Source organism: Ascaphus truei, chromosome 9, assembly GCF_040206685.1.
Source record: "Ascaphus truei isolate aAscTru1 chromosome 9, aAscTru1.hap1, whole genome shotgun sequence".
Classification (NCBI taxonomy): Eukaryota; Metazoa; Chordata; class Amphibia; order Anura; family Ascaphidae; genus Ascaphus; species Ascaphus truei.
In genome coordinates this window covers 16,516,899-16,533,981 of record NC_134491.1, presented here as the reverse complement: position 1 = coordinate 16,533,981, position 17,083 = coordinate 16,516,899, and positions in this window count along the sequence as shown.

The window sequence follows — 17,083 nt, the reverse complement described above, 5'->3', positions numbered from 1 at the left end:
TGTGCTGTGGGTTCTCGCAACTTGTTCTTATCTACCAAAACACAACTTATTTTCTTAAAGGTGTGAATCATTTGGTTTTAAGCCAATAAACATATCTTTGTTAGTCCTACTGACACTATACAGTATGCACAGTGTGCAGAGTCCCCGAATGACTAGGAGATTTCCAAAACGTCAGGCTACCTGTGTCCCCTCAGCGACCTGCCTGAAACACAACTGCAGGGGAGAGGAACAAACCTCGATGGTAGGCTCTACAGACCCCATAGACTGGCGCACGTTGCGCAGAGACATCCACAGTTAACCCTATGAATACCGGAGCCAGGAACACATAACCGTAGAGCAAAACCGCAGCCGCGATGAATAAAGCCAGATAGGCAATCACAAAGGTTGGGGGCAAACTGACCACGGAGATCCTAATGTCCCCTGGCGGGAACCTGCAGACCCTCGCAATGTCAGAGAGACTCCCCTAGTGATACACAAAGCGGTATAAAGAGGGAGAACTATAAAGAGGCTCATTTAGACCAAAGCGCCCCAGGCGAGAAACGCATTAGAGGTTTCTCTTTTTAATTAGGTTTATGTCTCAATACATTTTTGTTATTTTTTCAAGTGGCCTCCAGTTCTCTTTTTCGTTTTGCTGTTGCTCCCAGTCTTCGCTACACTTCTACTGAAATACAACTGTACTGTGTCTTCCCAGCAGCCAGCAAGGCTTCCCCCCCCTAATGTACTGTAGTGAAGGAAACGGCATTGAGGATGAAACGGACCATTATTAGCCGTGCAGTTCTGCATGGGCATTACTGTATCATGCTCCATAGGCAGAGGGCAGTGACTGATCCTTGACAGAGACAGCAGAGACAAAAGGGGCAGAAAGGAGACAGCCTTGAGCAGAGCACAGGAGGCAAGCAGATGTATATGCAGAAGTTAAAGCTGACATATAAGGAGAAGCAGAAATTAAATAGCAATTAAGCTGGGGGGTGGGAGGGGTAGAGGATTTTGTAGGCGAATTTAATAGGTAGTGAGGACGGATTTAAAACACAATAAAGAAATAACGTTTATTTTCTTTTTACTATTGTGAAGTCCCTTTACTGCTGCATTTAGCAATCCTACCCTTTTGATATGGTGTAGCTGCATGACCTCAGAGCCTGCGAGCCACACCCCCTCCCTCCTAATCAGTAGCGGACTTGCCATTAGGCTGGGGCGGCAACATTTTGGGGGCGGTAAAAATGTCCACCCGAGTATGCATTTGCACTTACAAGTGTTGGCCGCCTCCTTGCCATCACCCTCCTTGTCTTTCTGAACTGCAGCGTCAAGTGGACGTCACCAACAGGATGTCACACGGCACCTCGTTGCCATGGCAACACGATGTCGCAGCGTCAAATGACGTGGCATTACCATGGCAACGCGATGCTGTGTGACGTCACGTTGGTAACGTCCATGGCGTCATTTGATGCTGCAGTTGAGAATGAGAAGGAGGGCGGCAGCAAGGAGGCGGCCGACATGTAAGACCTAGGGGTGGCGGATTTTGAAAATCCGCCGCTGCCCCTGACCTATATCCTACCCCTGAATTAACACACAGACAACGTTCCGGAAATTAAACGGCCACAGCTTTAATTAAATGTCATTACAGACCACAGTAGGAGCTAACCCTGCCAGAGTGCTCCCAACTGATAAAGGCCAATGGTGCTCAATCATGGTACGCCGAGCGAAGGACCGTACAGCCCTGGCCGCTTAGATGACCCACCAGCGAGAATGGACCTCGGGTACCCACAGCACAAAGGGCCCTGCCCCCTCGCCACTAATTGACAACATTAGGCATTAGCGTCACATAGTTAATGTCCCCAATTGGCAAGGTTACCCAGCACCAGGGCCGCCGACAGGAGGGGACCGCCAGGACAGTTGTCCTGGGCCCGGCCAGCGCTGCAAGTTGGGCCTGACCTCTGGCCATGCACGGCTGCTGGTCCTCTCGTGGGTGGACCTTTTCTTCTCTCTGTCCCACGCCGAGTTTCCAACGCTGGCGTGTGACGGGCCTCTCTGACGTCAGCGCGCCGGAAGTAAGCTTGGCCCAGCTTCTGGTGCGCGCTGTCATGAGGGAGGCCCGGCACGCACTGACGTTGGAAGCGTGGGACAGAGTGAGGAAGACACCTGCAGCTGAGGGAGAGCCGGGGTCCGACCAAGAGAGGACCGGCAGCTGGGCCTGGCCAGAGGTTGGGCCCAACTTGCAATGCCGGCCAGGCCACCCGCAGCAACCGGGCCTAGCCTGACCATCCACAAGGTAAGTCTGTATATTTTATATGTTTGGGGGGGTAGGGATGGGGTTATATTTTATATGTATTGGGTGGGGGTATTTTTTATATGTATTGGGGGTACATTTTTAATATGTGTTTGGGGTGTATATTTAATATGTGTATTGGGAGTGGGGGTGTATTTTTTATATGTATTGGGGATGGGGGTGGGTGTATTTTTATTATGTATTGGGGGTTGGTTATATGTATTTAGGGGGTGGTTTTTTTTGGTACAGTATGTATTTTGTGGGAGGATTGAGTGAGAGTGGGGTAATTGACGGAAGGTGGGGGCGAGACATACACGACCAGAGAGGTAATACAGGTATACACATACACACCCAGAAAGGTAATACTGGTGTAACGGGTTTTCTGGACTGGCCTGACCCACCCAATCTCATATTGGCCCCTGTGGTCTAACCAGTCCCCATTACAGTGTGATGTCTGGTGGTGCACCTGTTGGCAACAGGACTCCTGAGTCTCCCGCATGATGGTGTGTGGGGATTTGCCAACCCAGACAGGCAGCTGAGGTAGTATGCTGAGTCCTACCTATATCCAGTGCAGCGCCTCCACCTCATCAGGATCCCTTCTGTCGCTTGGGGATGGTCCTGGTGAGGAACTCCTCCGTGGTGCCCCTCTCGGTGTAATAACTCCACACTTACACACGAGAGTATCTTTAATCAGTAACAGCTTTATTGACGGTTGTGGGCTAACTGCCCCTCACAGTGATCTTCTAGCCACACATAATTATTCAGCTTCTTCCCTATGAAAGGTATATCTCTGTCTTTGATTTGGGGATTCCCTATCCCCGCAGGGATGTCTTTCCAGTGCCAGGTCCCTGGTCACAGTCTCATCCCTTTGCAGTGTCTAACTACACCCACTACTTTTACTCCTTGCATAACATTGCAGAACCGAACCCCCCTATTTTTGAGCAGTGCTGTGCCTTATATCGTCAGGGGGCGGGCACATCTCTGATGTCACTAAGGGTGGACTCAGAGTATGTAGCCACTCCCATCCTCACATAGGGCACCTAACCAGGGTGTGAGGGCAAACCTCCATGATTACTACTGGCATGCCCACAACTTACCAGGCCTTACTGTCAGTAGGAGAGATGACTGTTAGCCATTTTACAGCATGGCTACATTCTCCCCCTGGTGAATCCTACTGTCCCCGGCTGGGACCTAAATTTGAAGTACCTTTCCTCAGGAAGCACTGTAAAAAGGAACATACACACATTTTTATTAGAATATGCAGATTTATGAAAAACAAACCACATCGCGCCAAGCACGCCCTGTCCAGCAGCCACGAACTCGCGCAATGCTACTCTGTACCTCCTAATAATAGTGCCGGGGATCGGGTTTCTTAACCTCCCGACCCCCCATGTCCAGGACAGTCACGCTGTAACTACGCGGCAAACCCCTCTCAGGCCGGTACACCACCTTGTGTTTATAAACACTCCGCCCTATGCTCCACACCCTTATTAGGTGTTCAATCCGTTCCTCCACCTTACTGCCAGTAATGGCACCCCCATTATTGACCATGTATTCCTCTATGGTCTCCCTTAACCATTGGTCCATGTTATCCTCAATCTCCTGCATGAGGGGTTCTGGGACGTATGGATACTCCAAGCCATGGGAGTACTTGTATTTGGCTGTAATGGCTCTTTCAGCCCGGCTACACCTAGTCAAATTGGCTTGCCCCGCTCTCCCTGGTAATACCCAGGACAAGGGCTCATCTGGGTCCACAGGGTCTGATAACATCTCAGGACCCATTGGTTCAATCTCGTTCCGGCCTATTAGGAACCACCTGAATTGTAATTCTTTCCTTCTCTCGGCGGGCGTGAACTCCCCTTTAGCCCACCAATAGTCCACCACATCATCCTTTTCTAACAGAAACCGCGTGCGGTCCATCCACCCCACATATCCCTCAAATAATGGAGCCCACCAACGGGTCTCCTTAGGCCTCTCGGGCCCAGACTCTAGAGAGTCTCCCTCTTCGGTACCCCCCCAAGAGCACACCCCGGAGGTCCCCGCTGAACGGGGTCTGGACCACATTTCATGCTTCGGCGTCTCCTCCAATTGCGCATAAGCCTCTTCAGGCACCCATCGGGACTTCGACACGTGCCCCAATTGTCCTCCACCCCTTGAACCACCCTCAAAGGCATAACTGCCTAGTCTCTCCTCAGTCCGGTTCTCACCAACCCCCAAGGACCCTTCCGACACCCCCAAACTGATCCCCGGGAACAGGTGACTGGGGCAGGGGCATTATCTAGGGCGTGGGGTTGGCCATAGGGGTAGGCGGTTGGCAGCCGCGGGGTTCCGACCCGCTCTCCGTTATCGGACTGTCCCGTACCACTGAGCAGTGGTACCGCCGGCTGCGCCTCACCCTTCTCGGTCCGTCGCTTGCTCTTGGTCTTTCTAGTCGATCGGGAACCACTGCCCGATCGCTGAAGCGTTGGCGATCTCTTTCCGGTTGCTCTGCTGCCTCCGCCGGAAACGACGTCATCACCGGACGCGGAGGTGCCGCCATCTTGGGATGGACCCCCATGCGGGATCTCTTCCTCCATGATGACATCCGGAAGTCCACCTGCTGCCACGTGCGCCGTCTTGGCCTGGCACGGCCCATCCTACGCTAGTGTCAGCACCGGAGCCTGGCAAGAACAAGGACTATTCTTTCCAGTCCGCAGGGTGGGCGTGGATCGCCCGTCACCGCTGGTCCCTCCGACCCCGGGGACTGATGGGCTCCGCCTTTCAACTTTTCTATCCACGGGGGACACTCTGCTCTTCTGGCCGTCACTCCCGGTAAGTGGTTCTGCCGCACTGTTCCCTCCACAGGACACTGCCACCGGCCAGACCAGGGTACTGGATAGTTCTTTGGGTCCCTCCTCCGAGGAATCCACGTTAAGGGTACTTGGGGTCGCCGATCGTGGCGACCGCCTTCTCTTCTCCCAGTCAGTCGCCTGACCGATCGCTCCATTCTCTTCGGACCCAGCCGTATTAACCGGCTCCGATCCCCATTCTCCGGGATCTGCACCCATGGTGCACATTGCACCAGGGGACTCGGCGGACAGCCTAGCCGTATCCCCCGTTGGATCAATAGGTTGGATCGGTACAAAGGTGGGCATAGGCCACAGGTACTGCGTGCCACACTGTGGACAGCGCGCTGCTGTACCCATGGTACCGCCGGGCAGTCTGCATTGCAGGCAGAGGCCCACCACTGTCTCAGTGCCCGCTACTCGTATCACCAGTACCCCCCCTGGTACTTCATAGGGCTGAGTAGACACCATTGTATTCACGTCTGGGGAGCAGGCCATTGTCCTGGTGGGAGCCACTTTCAACAATGGTCTGTTCTGGAAGCTGGTTCCGCGTGAGTGACCAACAGAGGTTGGATTGTCAGCCACTCCTTTATTCAGCTCCGCCCTTATCTGACAATTGGAACCCGCCCCCAATAGTAGCGGTTATGGGCGGGTCCCACAATGGGATAGGATGTCCTTTAATTGAGGCCGCACCTCTTTCAGTCCTAGAGGGCGCGGTCACAGCTTTCGCGCCCTTATCCCCCAGCCGTAGCGCCAATCCCAGCCGATTTCTTGCAGCTGCCTTGCGTGCAAAATACCCTTCCTTTCCGGACACAACACCAGCTGCAGGGACTACTTTTGGTAGCAGCGCTGTCGCCTCACCAGCGCTTTGCTCCGCTGGATTCATACCCATGGGGCATAGTTGGAAACCACTCCCCCTGGTTGAGATTAGGGGAGGGTCCCACAGGCTAATCGGTTGACTCAGCACTGGGGCTGAGTGAGTCACTGTCCATGAAGGCGTGGCCGCAGCTTTCGCGCCATACCCCCATCAGGGCGGGGCTCTCCTGTTGGCGCCGCTCCTGGCCAACCCCTTGCAAATTTTGCATTTGCAGAATTCCTGCAATCGGCCCACGCGGTATCCCAGGGAAGCGGGAGCCGCCATTTTGGGTTGCACTGTCAGTCTGGTCAATGAATGAGGTAGCGTTCATTTGTTTGTATGCCGACTGACAGTCACTCTCACTGTGTTCTCCTCCTGTTATTGCAATGTCCTCAACACAGTCCTCCAGGGTAGCGCCCCGGTGTCCTAGGCAGGACCAAAACGGTGCGGTCACTGCTCTCACTCCACTCCATAGCAGGCTCGTGACAGACATATCAGTAACAGCTTGCTCTTCAGCGGGGCGCACGCCAGGTGTGCTCTCCCCATCAGCCTCCGGTCGCCAATTTGGACTATCCACACCGCGCGGATCCTCCATTCTTGCGGTCGCCATAGATATATTGTTTCCATGATTATTGTACATGGAGCTCCTCTCTGCGGGGCAGCTACCACACTGGCACAATAAAGATTTCCCTGATGCACCACCATGTGTACCTAATGTAGGCTGGACTCGTGTATGCACTACCTCAGGCTAGGCTCACTCTCTCAGTGCTTGGAGTTGAGGAGGAGCGCAGAGAAAAACGTGGTATATAAAAAAGAAGAAAATATATATATAGTGCAGATGGCAAATCACTGCTAATGTTATGTATACAACAATAGGAATCGAACTCACAAAAATCGCTGTTAATTACTGCATGTCAGAGATCCTTCTCTCTCTGACTGGAGCCCTTTAGAACTCAGAAACCAGGATATCCCTCAGTGGATGGATAAGGTATGTAAATAAAAGAAAACCACAATAGTGCATACTGTTTGAACTATAGATAGTGTATTCATCACAAATGTTTAAGGAAACTCACATTTTCCATATATTAAACGGATGGTGGAGAGAACCGCCGATAGAAGGATGGTATAGTGTGGAGCTGCTTCCCAGTGCTTCACTTGCACCTCGCCGTGTACTTCCGCATCAGTCACTGCTGTCGCGTCACTTCCGCTTTCGTGTCACAGGTAAGGGCGGGAAGCCAAAATGGGTCTGATGTCAGCAATGGATTTGCCAGTCCTTCTGTGTGCAGGTTCCCTCAGTAAACTCTATGCGTTTCGCACACTGCTTCGTCAGGAGTATCACTCTCTCAGTGTCTGCTGTACACTGGCGACACGTTTTGTTGAAGCACGGCTAGCACCGCAAGCCGGGGGATGCCCCGGCGTGCTAGCTGCACTTCCTCAGCATGCCGCGCATCACCGATGCGCGGTCACGCGTCATCGGGTGCCTGCGCCCCCTGCACGCGCGTCCAGGGCTCCCCGAGGGAGCCCTGGTGTCCCGCGATGTGGGGGATGCGGCAGGGGGTTCCGGGGGACCTGGCGGACCCGGCAGCGGGAGGGAGAGCGCCCTGATCGGAGGGCGCTCCTCCGCTGCTTCGGCGCGCGCCCGGCACCCTCCGGCGCGCGCCAGGTTACTGCTGCGGCCGAGAACGGGCAAATGCTCGAATAAACTCGGCCGCAGCAGTATCTCCTTCCTCCCAGTCTGTGCTCCCTACGGTAAGTGGTCTGCAATGGGCTAGAGTACTCTGGGGCTTCCATGCAGTACTTGGGCGTCTACCTATCTTGGTTAGCCTAGCGCAGACCCTCTCCAGGATTCCTGACCACGTTAACAGGCTATCCCTTTAGGCATCCTACCAACTAGCACTACCTCAAGGTGACTAGGACAGCTATAGCCCGGCTCCAAACCCCCAACTCCTTTCAGGCCCATAGGTCATCCCTGCGAAATGACAATCTCCGTCAGCCCCCTGACTACCCCTAGGTCCGTGCCAACGCAGCACAAAGTGGCAGCAGACACTCTCCCTGTTTCCAAGTGACCTAGCAAAATCCTGTCCTGTTGACAGGTCTCTCTCAGCAGCGCCTCCAAATGTAACGGGTTTTCTGGACTGGCCTGACCCACCCAATCTCATATTGGACCCTGTGGTCTAACCAGTCCCCATTACAGTGTGATGTCTGGTGGTGCACCTGTTGGCAACAGGACTCCTGAGTCTCCCGCATGATGGTGTGTGGGGATTTACCAACCCAGACAGGCAGCTGAGGTAGTGTGCTGAGTCCTACCTATATCCAGTGCAGCGCCTCCACCTCATCAGGATCCCTTCTGTCGCTTGGGGATGGTCCTGGTGAGGAACTCCTCCGTGGTGCCCCTCTCTGTGTAATGACTCCACACTTACACACGAGAGTATCTTTAATCAGGAACATCTTTATTGACGGTTGTGGGCTAACTGCCCCTCACAGTGATCTTCTAGCCACACATAATTATTCAGCTGCTTCCCTATGAAAGGTATACCTCTGTCTTTGATTTGGGGATTCCCTATCCCCGCAGGGATGTCTTTCCTGTGCCAGGTCCCTGGTCACAGTCTCATCCCTTTGCAGTGTCTAACTACACCCACTACTTTTACTCCTTGCATAACATTGCAGAACCGAACCCCCCTACTTTTGAGCAGTGCTGTGCCTTATATCGTCAGGGGGTGGGCACATCTCTGATGTCACTAAGGGTGGACTCAGAGTATGTAGCCACTCCCATCCTCACATAGGGCACCTCACCAGGGTGTGAGGGCAAACCTCCATGATTACTACTGGCATGCCCACAACTTACCAGGCCTTACTGTCAGTAGGAGAGATGACTGTTAGCCATTTTACAGCATGGCTACACTGGTATACACATACACGCTCAGAGAGGTAATACGGGTGTAACATAGGTGTAACACCCCCCCTCCGCCCTCCCTCCTATCTCATATATATGGGAGAACTACACATATTACCAGGTGTGGTGCATTACCTGTCAGGTTCACAGGAGGCCTGAGCCTCCGCTGATGGGAACCTGGGGTATACTGTATCCTGGAACAATCTTCACAATAACAGCGCCTCCACCTGTGCAGGATTCTAAATGTAGAATGACCCCTGTCACAGGACCCACATAGAGTAACCACATACACCAGGGTATATATAAAACATTTTACTATATGCAGATAGTATCCCAACAGAACACAACAACAATAGCGTCACCCCTGTAACACTGGCCTCACTTGTCCGCAAACCCACACCATATATCCAGAGTCCCAAGTGTCCCAAGAGTTCCCCTCCCACCCAAGTGTGAGACAGCGCTGCCCACTAAGATGAGATGAGGTTGGTGCACTAGGTGACTTGACTGTACCTGCCGGGTGTGTCCACACCTGGGAACGCAGATGATCTGTACTTGGGATCCCTTTCCTGAAGGACGATCCCACGTTGCGTCCGCCTCTGTGATGGATTGCTCCCGCATGGAGTGATCTACCACTGAACAGTCTCTGTCTCTGGGACTACAGAGAGTGCTTCACCTTCAAAAAGCAGAAGCCAGGATTTCCCTTCCTTGCTGTGACCCTCACTTGTTTAGGTTCTACAGGACCCTGTCCCTATCCTAGGGGGCGACCCTGTAGCAGCCACAAGCTGAGGGTGAGTAGGGCCTAGCTGGGGCCTAGGGGAGATTTCTGGCCTAGTGCAGAGGCTACTTGCCCAAACACACCCTCCCCCTTCTGTGTCCCAGCTCCTACTGACTAGCATGGTCCCTGTCTGCAGTATCTATATCCTGTCAGCAGGGGTCTAGCAACTCTATTGGCTGCTGTGAGTCACCTATGCTCCAGCCCCTGGGGCTGCTGGGAGTTTTAGTTCCCCATGGCCCTCTTTAGCATTGAGGCTGCGGGCACGATCTATACTGCGCATGCGCAAACTTGTAATGGCCGCCGCTACTCTCAACTGAGCATGCGCAACTGTGGGCAGTCCTTGCACTACGGAGCGCCTCTTCTGCCAGTTCTCCAACACTGTAATGGCTGCCGCATCGCATCTAGGCATGCGCGAACCCTGCGCCAACCCTAACATGGCCGCTGTGTTGCTTCTGCGCATGCACGAGCACTTCCAAGATGGCGGCGCCCTGTCCTTGATGCCGCCAGGAGCCCCCGGTGATGCGATCGCCCCCGCAGCAGCTCCCACCTGAACATGGGTAAGGGAAGAGAAAGGGTAAACCGGGGAGCCAGAGGGGACCCAGCTACACGGGTATACACATACACACCAAGAGAGGTAATACCGGTATACACATACACGCCTAGAGAGGTAATATTGGTATACACATACACGCCCAGAGAGGTAATACCGGTATACACATACACGCCTAGAGAGGTAATATTGGTATACACATACACACTAAGAGAGGTAATACCGGTATATACATACACACCCAGTGAGGTAATACCGGTATATACATACACGCCCAGAGAGGTAATACCGGTATACACATACATGCCCAGAGAGGTAATACCGGTATACACATACACACCCAGAGAGGTAATATCGGTATACACATACACGACTAGAGAAGTAATATCGGCATACACGCCCAGAGAGGTAATATCGATATACACATACACACACAGAGAGGTAATACCGATATACACATACATGCCCAGAGAGGTAATACCGGTGGTATACACATACACACCAGAGAGGTAATACCGGTATACACATACACGCCCAGAGAGGTCATACCGGTATACACATACACACCCAGAGAGGAAATACCGGTATACACATACACGCCCAGAGAGGTAATACCGGTATACACATACACGCCCAGAGAGGTAATACCGGTATGCACATACACGCCCAGAGAGGTAATACCCGTATACACATACACGCCCAGAGAGGTAATACCGGTATTCACATACACGCCCAGAGAGGTAATACCGGTATACACATACACGCCCAGAGAGGTAATACCAGTATACACATACACGCCCAGAGAGGTAATACCGGTATACACATACACACCCAGAGAGGTAATACCGGTATACACATACACACCCAGAGAGGTAATACCAGTATACACATACACGCCCAGAGAGGTAATACCGGTATACACATACACGCCCAGAGAGGTAATACCGGTATACACATACACGCCCAGAGAGGTAATACCGGTATACACATACACGCCCAGAGAGGTAATACCGGTATACACATACACGCCCAGAGAGGTAATACCGGTATGCACATACACGCCCAGAGAGGTAATACCCGTATACACATACACGCCCAGAGAGGTAATACCGGTATTCACATACACGCCCAGAGAGGTAATACCGGTATACACATACACGCCCAGAGAGGTAATACCAGTATACACATACACGCCCAGAGAGGTAATACCGGTATACACATACACACCCAGAGAGGTAATACCGGTATACACATACACACCCAGAGAGGTAATACCGGTATACACATACACGCCCAGAGAGGTAATACCGGTATACACATACACACCCAGAGAGGTAATACCGGTATACACATACACACCCAGAGAGGTAATACCAGTATACACATACACGCCCAGAGAGGTAATACCGGTATACACATACACGCCCAGAGAGGTAATACCGGTATACACATACACACCCAGAGAGGTAATACCGGTATACACATACACGCCCAGAGAGGTAATACCGGTATACACATACACGCCCAGAGAGGTAATACCGGTATACACATACACGCCCAGAGAGGTAATACCGGTATACACACACACATGCCCAGAGAGGTAATACCGGTATACACATACACGCCCAGAGAGGTAATACCAGTATACACATACACACCCAGAGAGGTAATACCGGTATACACATACACACCCAGAGAGGTAATACCGGTATACACACACACATGCCCAGAGTGGTAATACCGGTATACACATACACGCCCAGAGAGGTAATACCAGTATACACATACACACCCAGAGAGGTAATACCGGTATACACACACACATGCCCAGAGTGGTAATACCGGTATACACATACACACCCAGAGAGGTAATACCAGTATACACATACACACCCAGAGAGGTAATACCGGTATACACATACACACCCAGAGAGGTAATACCGGTATACACATACACGCCCAGAGAGGTAATACCGGTATACACATACACACCCAGAGAGGTAATACCGGTATACACATACACGCCCAGAGAGGTAATACCAGTATACACATACACGCCCAGAGAGGTAATACCGGTATACACATACACGCCCAGAGAGGTAATACCGGTATACACATACACGCCCAGAGAGGTAATACCGGTATACACACACACATGCCCAGAGTGGTAATACCGGTATACACATACACGCCCAGAGAGGTAATACCAGTATACACATACACACCCAGAGAGGTAATACCGGTATACACACACACATGCCCAGAGTGGTAATACCGGTATACACATACACGCCCAGAGAGGTAATACCAGTATACACATACACACCCAGAGAGGTAATACCGGTATACACACACACATGCCCAGAGTGGTAATACCGGTATACACATACACACCCAGAGAGGTAATACCAGTATACACATACACACCCAGAGAGGTAATACCGGTATACACATACACACCCAGAGAGGTAATACCGGTATACACATACACGCCCAGAGAGGTAATACCGGTATACACATACACACCCAGAGAGGTAATACCGGTATACACATACACACCCAGAGAGGTAATACCGGTATACACATACACACCCAGAGAGGTAATACCGGTATACACATACACGCCCAGAGAGGTAATACCAGTATACACATACACGCCCAGAGAGGTAATACCGGTATACACATACACGCCCAGAGAGGTAATACCGGTATACACATACACGCCCAGAGAGGTAATACCGGTATACACATACACGCCCAGAGAGGTAATACCGGTATACACATACACGCCCAGAGAGGTAATACCGGTATACACATACACGCCCAGAGGGGTAATACCGGTATACACATACACGCCCAGAGAGGTAATACCGGTATACACATACACGCCCAGAGAGGTAATACCGGTATACACATACATGTCCAGAGAGGTAATACCGGTATACACATACACGCCCAGAGAGGTAATACCGGTATACACATACACGCCCAGAGAGGTAATACCGGTATACACATACACGCCCAGAGAGGTAATACCGGTATACACATACACACCCAGAGAGGTAATACAGGTATACACATACACGCCCAGAGAGGTAATACCGGTATACACATACACACCCAGAGAGGTAATACCGGTATACACATACACACCCAGACAGGTAATACTGGTATACACATACACGCCCAGAGTGGTAATACCGGTATACACATACACGCCCAGAGAGGTAATACCAGTATACACATACACACCCAGAGAGGTAATACCGGTATACACACACACATGCCCAGAGTGGTAATACCGGTATACACATACACACCCAGAGAGGTAATACCAGTATACACATACACACCCAGAGAGGTAATACCGGTATACACATACACACCCAGAGAGGTAATACCGGTATACACATACACGCCCAGAGAGGTAATACCGGTATACACATACACACCCAGAGAGGTAATACCGGTATACACATACACACCCAGAGAGGTAATACCGGTATACACATACACACCCAGAGAGGTAATACCGGTATACACATACACGCCCAGAGAGGTAATACCAGTATACACATACACGCCCAGAGAGGTAATACCGGTATACACATACACGCCCAGAGAGGTAATACCGGTATACACATACACGCCCAGAGAGGTAATACCGGTATACACATACACGCCCAGAGAGGTAATACCGGTATACACATACACGCCCAGAGAGGTAATACCGGTATACACATACACGCCCAGAGGGGTAATACCGGTATACACATACACGCCCAGAGAGGTAATACCGGTATACACATACACGCCCAGAGAGGTAATACCGGTATACACATACATGTCCAGAGAGGTAATACCGGTATACACATACACGCCCAGAGAGGTAATACCGGTATACACATACACGCCCAGAGAGGTAATACCGGTATACACATACACGCCCAGAGAGGTAATACCGGTATACACATACACGCCCAGAGAGGTAATACCAGTATACACATACACGCCCAGAGAGGTAATACCGGTATACACACATACATGCCCAGAGAGGTAATACCGGTAATACACACCCAGAGAGGTAATCTGGTATACACATACACACCCAGAGAGGTAATACGGTATACACATACACGCCCAGAGAGGTAATACCTGGTATACACATACACGCCCAGAGAGGTAATACTGGTATACAACATACACGCCCAGAGAGGTAATACTGGTATACACATACACGCCAGAGAGGTAATACCGGTATACACATACACACCCAGAGAGGTAATACCGGTATACACATACACGCCCAGAGAGGTAATACCGGTATACACATACACGCCCAGAGAGGTAATACCGGTATACACATACACTCCCGGAGAGGTAATACCGGTATACACATACACGCCCAGAGAGGTAATACCGGTATACACATACAACGCCCAGAGGGGTAATACCGGTATACACCATACACGCCCAGAGAGGTAATACCGGTATACACATACACGCCCAGAGAGGTAATACCGGTATACACATACATGTCCCAGAGAGGTAATACCGGTATACACATACACGCCCAGAGAGGTAATACCGGTATACACATACACGCCAGAGAGGTAATACCGGTATACACATACACGCCCAGAGAGGTAATACCGGTATACACATACACACCCAGAGAGGTAATACCTGGTATACACATACACGCCCAGAGAGGTAATACCGGTATACACATACACACCCAGAGAGGTAATACCGGTATACACATACACACCCAGAGAGGTAATACTGGTATACACATACACGACCCAGAGAGGTAATACCGGTATACACATACACGCCCAGAGAGGTAATACAGTATACACATACACACCCAGAGAGGTAATACGGTATACACACACACTGCCCAGAGTGGTAATACCGGTATACACATACACACCCAGAGAGGTAATACCAGTATACACATACACACCCAGAGAGGTAATACCGGTATACACATACACACCCAGAGAGGTAATACCGGTATACACATACACGCCCAGAGAGGTAATACCAGGTATACACATACACACCCAGAGAGGTAATACCGGTATACACATACACACCCAGAGAGGTAATACCGGTATAACATACACGCCCAGAGAGGTAATACCGGTATACACATACACGCCCAGAGAGGTAATACCGGTATACACATACACGCCCAGAGAGGTAATACCGGTATACACATACACGCCCAGAGAGGTAATACCGGTATACACATACACGCCCAGAGAGGTAATACCGGTATACACATACACGCCCAGAGAGGTAATACCGGTATACACATACACGCCCAGAGAGGTAATACCGGTATACACATACACGCCCAGAGAGGGTAATACCGGTATACACATACACGCCCAGAGAGGTAATACCGGTATACACATACACGCCCAGAGAGGTAATACCGGTATACACATACACTGTCCAGAGAGGTAATACCGGTATACACATACACGCCCAGAGAGGTAATACCGGTATACACATACACGCCCAGAGAGGTAATACCGGTATACACATACACGCCCAGAGAGGTAATACCGGTATACACATACACGCCCAGAGAAGGTAATACCAGTATACACATACACGCCCAGAGAGGTAATACCGGTATACACACATACATGCCCAGAGAGGTAATACCGGTATACACATACACACCCAGAGAGGTAATACTGGTATACACATACACACCCAGAGAGGTAATACCGGTATACACATACACGCCCAGAGAGGTAATACTGGTATACACATACACGCCCAGAGAGGTAATACTGGTATACACATACACGACCCAGAGAGGTAATACCGGTATACACATACACGCCCAGAGAGGTAATACCAGTATACACATACACACCCAGAGAGGTAATACCGGTATACACATACACGCCCAGAGAGGTAATACCGGTATAACACATACACACCCAGAGAGGTAATACCGGTATACACATACACACCCGGAGAGGTAATACCGGTATATACATACACGCCCCAGAGCGGTAATACCGGTATACACATACACGCCCCAGAGAGGTAATACCGGTATACACATACACTCCCGGAGAGGTAATACCGGTATACACATACACGTCCAGAGAGGTAATACCGGTATACACATACACTCCCGGAGAGGTAATACCGGTATACACATACACGCCCAGAGAGGTAATACCGGTATACACATACACTCCCGGAGAGGTAATACCGGTATACACATACACGTCCAGAGAGGTAATACCGGTATACACATACACTCCCGGAGAGGTAATACGGTATACACATACACGTCCAGAGAGGTAATACCGGTATACACATACACTCCCGGAGAGGTAATACCGGTATACACATACACACCCAGAGAGGTAATACCAGTATACACATACACACCCAGAGAGGTAATACCGGTATACACATACACACCCAGAGAGGTAATACGGTATACACATACACGCCCAGAGAGGTAATACCGGTATACACATACACACCCAGAGAGGTAATACCGGTATACACATACACGCCCAGAGAGGTAATACCAGTATACACATACACGCCCAGAGAGGTAATACCGGTATACACATACACGCCCAGAGAGGTAATACCGGTATACACATACACGCCCAGAGAGGTAATACCGGTATACACACACACATGCCCAGAGTGGTAATACCGGTATACACATACACGCCCAGAGAGGTAATACCAGTATACACATACACACCCAGAGAGGTAATACCGGTATACACACACACATGCCCAGAGTGGTAATACCGGTATACACATACACGCCCAGAGAGGTAATACCAGTATACACATACACACCCAGAGAGGTAATACCGGTATACACACACACATGCCCAGAGTGGTAATACCGGTATACAC